This window comes from Eriocheir sinensis, chromosome 59 (genome assembly GCF_024679095.1).
Source record: "Eriocheir sinensis breed Jianghai 21 chromosome 59, ASM2467909v1, whole genome shotgun sequence".
Classification (NCBI taxonomy): domain Eukaryota; kingdom Metazoa; phylum Arthropoda; class Malacostraca; order Decapoda; family Varunidae; genus Eriocheir; species Eriocheir sinensis.
Window position 1 is genome coordinate 2579475 of NC_066567.1, and position 7500 is coordinate 2586974.

Below are 7500 nucleotides of genomic sequence, written 5' to 3' on the forward strand. Positions count from 1 at the left end.
TCTCTTTTTCCTACTTCTCATTAATATTCCCTTGTCTGGCTAAAATTTATACACACACACACACACACACACACACACACACACACACACACGTGCCATCAAATCCGAAACTTGATCCTCGTGACGAAAAGAAAGAAGAAAAATCAGCCGAAGAGAATCATGAAATCGTATAAGGAAGAAGGAGGAGGAGGAGGAGGAGGAGGAGAGAAAGATGAGGAGACAGTGTAGGAGAAGACGACTGCATTTGGTTGGCCTCTCTCTCTCTCTCTCTCTCTCTCTCTCTCTCTCTCTCTCTCTCTCTCTCTCTCTCTCTCTCTCTCTTTTTTATTTAAACATAGGCACATGTATAATATTTACATACCCAAAGGTGCACTGTCGTGTGCTGCCTATTCAAAGGGCAGAATAAAATCTATATAAAAAATAACTACATAAGCTATAAAAAAAATATATATATACTATATATATATATATATAGATATATATATATATATATATAAATATATATATATATATATATATACTATAAAAACAAAAAAAAACCATACAATACAGAATATATGTGAGCGCACTGCACACTACACTCGTGTCACTGCTCCACCACGAGTGTCAGTGGAGTGGGGAGTGAGCCCCTCCAGTGGTGGGCCGACAGTTTTATTTTTTGGGTGTTCATCTCCCGGATGTTTGGTATACAGGCCGTGAACATGTTCCACATCCGGCAGACTCTTCCCGAAAAGGTGCGCTGGTGCTGGCTGGTACGGGAACACGGCACCTCCACTGCGTCACCACGGGATAGCACCGTTCTCGTGTCCCGCGTGGTGACTCTCGGAGGTTGGCGTAAGCCCACCAGATGTGGCACTCCCTGCACTTGTGCCTTATGAAACACCACAAGAGCAGCTACGTCCCTGCGGTGTTCCAAGGAGTCGACGGAGCTGAGAGTTTCCTGCCCGGTTGGGGGGTCTGCCGCATCCACCAGTCGCAGTGCCCGTCTCTGGATGGCGTCGAGTCTCCCGCTGTGCGAGGCAGCACACGACATCCAAGAGAGGGCAGCGTACTCCAGGTAAGGCCGTATCTGGGCCTTGTAGAGCAACAGCCTCCCTTTTTTGTCGAGGGCCTTTTGGGCTATGTGTTTGATGTGGCTGTCAAACCGTAGCCCTCGATCCACTTCCACTCCCAGAATCTTGACGGATTCCTGGAGTGGGAGGGGGACGCCACCAAAGCTTAGCTTCCCCTCCACTACTGGCCCGGCAGTGGGGGATCGAGAGACCACCATTGCCTGGGTCTTCTCTGGAGCAAAGGTCACCTGCCAGCGGGCACCCCACTCCTGTAGCACCTTCAGCTGCTGATTGACCTCGTCAGCAGCTCGCCCACAGTCTTGTCTGGGGTAGGTGCAGGAGAGAGTGCAGTCATCAGCGTAAGCTGAGACTGCTGGCAGCTGCCGGAGAAGGTCGTCCACATATATGTTCCACAGAATTGGCCCTAGCACTGAGCCCTGTGGAACTGATGCCTCCACTGGCAAGGAGTCGGACGTCTGCCCGTTGACGACAACCTGGAGGATCCTTCCTTGAAGGTAGTCTCCCAGGAGCTGAAGGAGGTCACCTTGGATGCCCTTAGCACGGAGTTTTTCAAGGAGACCTCCGTGCCACACCCTGTCAAAGGCACCCTCGCTATGTCCAGGGCTACCACGACAGTGTCCAGGCCGTCGTCAAGGGCGTCCTGCCAGTTCTTGGTGAGGAGCATCAGCAGATCGGAGGTGGACCGGCCAGGTCTGAACCCATACTGTTGGTCCGAGAGGAGGTAGTTGTCCTTGAGGTGGCGACAGACTACGTCTGCCACGACCCTCTCGAACACTTTCCCCACCACTCTCTCTCTCTCTCTCTCTCTCTCTCTCTCTCTCTCTCTCTCTCTCTCTCTCTCTCTCTCTCTCTCTCTCTCTCTCTCTCTCTCAAAACTTGTTTGCCGTGACTTTTCAGAATAATACACCACAGAGAGAGAGAGAGAGAGAGAGAGAGAGAGAGAGAGAGAGAGAGAGAGAGAGAGAGAGAGATTGAGGAAAGCTAGATGGAGGAAGAGTGAGAAGGCTTGTCTGTGTGTGTGGAGATACAACAATCTATTTTTAATCATAATCGCAAAAGAAATAAAAATACTACACTCTGATTCTAAAATGTTGGATTCAAACCTTCAATCGTAAATTCACATTTCTTTAGATTAGAATTTAAACACATCTTCGAAATATTGTAAAAAAAAATGTATATGATGTAAATAGAAGGATACAAAAATACTAGAAATATCCAGATAAATGCATGCAAGTCACACCCACACCCACACCCACACCCACACCCACACCCACACCCACACACACACACACACATATATTTATAAGGAGTTTGTGAGACCGTTCATTAAAATCATGTCGTGTGTGTGTTTTTTTTGTGTTTTTTTTTTACTATACTACAGATAAATAATACAAAAAACTAATTAATTATACTTAATGAAATCAAAATAAAGGTCGAGTTGGGTCTTATGTGTGTGTGTGTGTGTGTGTGTGTGTGTGTGTGTGTGTGTGTGTGTGTGTGTGTGTGTATACCAATTATCCCTTTACTAATTAACACGTTTGACTACTTGGGAAAACCCGTTGTTGTTGTTGTTGTTGTTGTTGTTGTTGTTGACTCGTTAGAACTTCCTTATTCAGATTTTTTAATGTATATTTCCGTTAATCTATACATTTATTTTATTTTTATTTTGTGGACTATTAATCTGCTCCTACTATTCTCTTTTTTTTTTGCCCGTTTTATTAATGTGCATCTCTGTCCAGCTGTTTCTCTATTTTTATTATTTTCTTTGCCTACTCATCTATACGTTCTTGTTCCCATCTTTTATATCTGTTTACGGGAATGTTCATCTATTCAAAAATTTCTTTATCTTTTTTTTGTGTGTGTGTTCTATTACGGTTTCTGCATCAACCCCCCCCTCTCTCTCTCTCTCTCTCTCTCTCTCTCTCTCATCCTTCCCTTCCCCTCCCCATCCTCCCTTCCCTTCTCCCCTCCCTTCCCTTCCCTCCTTCTCATCCCCATCCTTCTCCTTCCCTCCTTCTTCTCCTCCCTCCTTCCCTCTCCTTCCCTCCCATCCTTCTCCTTCCCTCCCCATCCTTCCCTTCTCCTCCCCATCCTTCTCCCTTCCCCTCCCAATCCTCCCTTCCCTTCCCTTCTCCTCCCCATCATTCTCTCTTCCCCTCCCATCTCCTCCCCATCCTTCTCCCTTCCCTTCCCAAGTTGATCAGCTCATCCAATGGTCTGAAAAATGGCAAACGTCATTCAACGTTGACAAGTGTAAAGTCATGCTCTTTAGGTCCAGAAATAGTAACCATTCATACAACACGCATGAGAAGCCTCTGCAGGTCATGCAGGAGGAATCCGATCTTGAAGTCACCATGCACCAGTGACCTGAAACACAGAAAACACGGTAAAAAAAAAAAAAAAAAAAAGCATATCACAAACCCAACGCTGTTCTCGGATTCGTAGCGAGGAACTTCGAGTACAAGACGCAGGAAGTAAGGTTATCCTTGTATAATTCAATGGTAAGGTCTCACCTCGACTCTATCGAAGGCTTTCGATATGTCTAGCGCAACAGAGAAAGTTTCACCGAAACGGCTAAGAGAGGATGACCAAGAATCAGTTAAGAGAGCAAGAAGATCGCCAGTAGAACGCCCCTTTCGGGACCCATACTGGCGATCAGATAGAAGGTCAGAAGTGGAAAGGTGCTTTTGAATCTTCCGGTTAAGGATTGATTTAAAAGCTTTAGATAGACAGGAAAGTAAAGCTATAGGGCGGTAGTTTGAGGGATTGTAACGGTCACCCTTCTTAGGCACAGGCTGTACGAAGGCGTACTTCCAGCAGAAAGGAAAGGTAGATGTTGACAGGCAGAGACGAAAGAGTTTGACCAGGCAGGGTGTCAGCACGGAAGCACAGTTTTTAAGGACAATAGGAGGCACTCCATCAGGTCCATAAGCCTTCTGAGAGTTGAGGCCAGAGAGGGCACAGAAAACATCATTCTTAAGAATCAGAGGGGGGATGAGTAGGAGGAATATGCCCAGAATCGTCCAGAGTGGAGTTGTTACAGAAAGTTTGAGTGAAGAGTTCAGCCTTAGAGATAGATGAGACGGCAGTGCTGCCGTCAGGGTTAAAAAGAGGCGGGAAAAAGGAAGAAGTGAAATGGAGGAGATATTTTTGGCTAAGTGCCAGAAGTCTCTTGAAGAATTAGAGAAATTGTTGTTGACATTTGCTATGGATAAAGGAGTTTTTGGTAAATCGAAGAATAGATTTGGCACGATTCCGGGCGGAAATATAAAGATCATTGTTAGCGGGAGTTCGAAGGCTCTGGTACCTTTTGTGAGCTGCCTCTCTATCTTAGACAGCACGAGAACAAGCGTAATTAAACCAAGGCTTTTTAGCATGGGGAGTAGAGAAAGTACGTGGAATGTATGCCTCCATTCCAGAGACAATCACCTCTGAGATGCGCTGGGCACACACAGAGGGGTCTCTCTCCTGGAAGCAGTAATCATTCCACGGGAAATCGGAAAAGTACATCCTCAGGTCGTCCCACCGAGCTGAAGCAAAATGCCAGAAGCATCGCCTTTTCGGTGGGTCCAGAGGATGTACAGGAGCGATAGGACAAGATACAGAAATAAGGTTGTGATCGGAGGAGCCCAACGGAGAGAACAGTTTGACAGAGTAAGCAGAAGGGTTAGAGGTAAGGAAGAGGTCTAGTATGTTGGGCCTGTCTCCAAGTCGGTCGGGAATACGAGTAGGGTGCTGAACCAACTGCTCAAGATCGTTGAGGAGAGCAAAGTTGTAGGCTTGTTCACCAGGTTGGTCAGCGAAAGAGGATGAAAGCCAAAGCTGGTGGTGAACATTGAAATCTCCCAAGATGGAGATTTCAGCGAAGGGAGAGTGGGTGAAGATGTGCTCCACTTTAGAGTTCAAGTAGTCAAAGAGTTTTACATTGTTAGTAGAGTTAGGTGAGAGATAAACAGCACAGATGTATTTAGTAGTAGAATGACAATGAAGTCCTAGCCAGATGGTGGAAAATTCTGAAGTCAAGGTCGTGGGTAGAACAAGTGATGTCGTTGCGCACGTAGACGCAACATTCAGCTCGGTGTGTGTGTGTGTGTGTGTGTGTGTGTGTGTGTGTTCAGGCGCACACAAGAAGCAGCACAAAAGGACAACAAACATCACTTACACGGTGTGTGTGTGTGTGTGTGTGTGTGTGTGTGTGTTTAAAGTGTCTTTCTAATTCTCAATATGAATGTCTGTCTCTGAACCTGTCTGCCTTTCTTTTAATTTGTCCGTTCGTGTGTCTGTTTTAATCCACACTACTGATCTATCCGTCCATCTGTATGTTTGATCGCTGTCTGTACGTCTGTCTCTTCTCCTGAAGGTTAACCAGTCTCTTCGGTAGCATGTCTAACCGTCTACTTGTGTCATCGTTAGTCTGCCTATGTCTGGTCTGGCATGTCTGTTTCTCGGGTTGCCTCTGTCTGTCTGTCTGTCTGTTTATCGGTTTGTCTCTGTCTTATGTTTCGTTCTGTCTGCCTGTCTAGTCTAGCCTATCCATGTCTCAGTTTGTCTGTCTGCATATCGAGTCACGTGATATCTGGTTACGTATCACGGGAGGGGAGGAAGGGAGGGGGGGAGACAGAAGGGAGTGAATGAAGGGCACGGGAGGGGCAAGGACGAGGGGGGGCAGGGGAGGAGCGAAGTGGAGGGGAGAAAGGGGGGTGTTGGAGCATTAAGAGGTCAGTCCGTTAATACCCACGGGGAGAGAGAGAGAGAGAGAGAGAGAGAGAGAGAGAGAGAGAGAGAGAGCTACAAACACTCGTAAATGAATATAAGAAAGATAAAAACAATAAATAAAGAAAAATCGCTTGAAAGGTTTAATTAAAGTTACTCTTGACTTTAAGGTTTCGTTGAAATAAAAGTACGAATCGCAGACAAAAGTGAAAGTAAGGATGAAGTAAAGAATAAATTAAGGCAATTGTCTATTTGTGTAAAAATTAAAATAATGGCAAGTGTCTATTTTTAAAACGCATGTTCTCTCTCTCTCTCTCTCTCTCTCTCTCTCTCTCTCTCTCTCTCTCTCTTAACACACACACACACACACACACACACACAGCAAAAAACTTTGTAAAATGTTAACAAAAACAGATAAAAATATAAAATGAAAATAATTATGGAGGAAAGAAAAGGAAACAATAATATAATAATGCAACAAAAAATTAAGACATATAATAACAGTAAAAGATAAGTAGAAGAAGAAGAAATTAAAGAATACAAACACCGAGTAATACCAATGGCTTACTGTGGCCGCCGTCTACGGCATCGGCGGCTGGGTTATGCACGGACGAATGTGTTTGTTTATGTTTGTCGCCAAATCACGAAATGGTTAAGTAAAAGGGTAAAAGTAGTGAAGTTGGGGGACAGGACCTGTGGCGTCTTGGTGCGGTTTAGCTGCTCGGTGTCGACAGAGTAAAAGTGTTATGCCAGCAATTTTGGAGACACGTCGTGTGGGTGGAGCCCCCCGACACGTGAGATGCATACTCCATACGAGGGCGGACAAGGCCCCTGTATATGAATAGCAACTGCACGGGGGAGAAGAACTGGCGGAGTTAACAACAAATCCAAAATATTTTCTTCCCTCGTTGGTGTTCTAATTAATTGCTTAAGGAAACTATCCTGTATCACATCTAACAAATCCTGCGCCTCTTGGTCTCCGGATAAAGTATCCCACTCTATGTTCCTATAATTGAAATCCCCAATTACACACACATTTCTATATCTTGACGCCCTACTAATTTCCTGTAAAAGGGGTTGGCTACTGTCCCTGGTAAGGTTGGACAGTCTGTAAAGTACTCCGATGACAAGCTTCTCCTTCCTACCTATTGTTTCTGCCCAGAGGGATTCTGTATTGCTATCTTCCTTGATTGAGTTGTTAATGACACATAGTGACAATAGTGAGGACTACTCTGTAGTGAGTCTGTTTAGTGTGTGCTGATGGCGGTCATGCTACTTCCTAACTTTGACCGCTTCTGAATAAAGGGAGCGAGTTCCACACAGCTTGAGTCAGTCATCTTCATCCCACCAAGGCGCTGACGCCGCCTTCAATTACTTTGTATTACTCTTGTGGCGTGTGTGTGTGTGTGTGTGTGTGTGTGTGTGTGTGTGTGTGTGTGTGTGTGTGTGTGTTTACATTGTCTCTTCGTAATGTTTCCCAATTTTTTTCTGGAAAATTTCACACATGTTTATTTAGTTTCATAATGCTCGGTCAGTGGAATTATTATTTTTTTTTTTTGTTATTAAATGTTACGAAAGTATTTTATGGAATTCACTCAAAAGTTTTACACACTTGCTAGTCTCTCTCTCTCTCTCTCTCTCTCTCTCTCTCTCTCTCTCTCTCTCTCTCTCTCATTTGGTTCACGTATGTGTATATGTAAGTATTGAAAGTTAA

At 44.9% G+C, this 7500-nt stretch overlaps 1 protein-coding gene across 1 annotated transcript in view; it reads right to left on the bottom strand.

Moving 5' to 3' along the window:
- Positions 1-7500, bottom strand: part of LOC126985365 (tryptophan 2,3-dioxygenase-like) — a 32533-nt gene that overhangs the window by 24508 nt on the left and 525 nt on the right. The window lies entirely within an intron of this gene.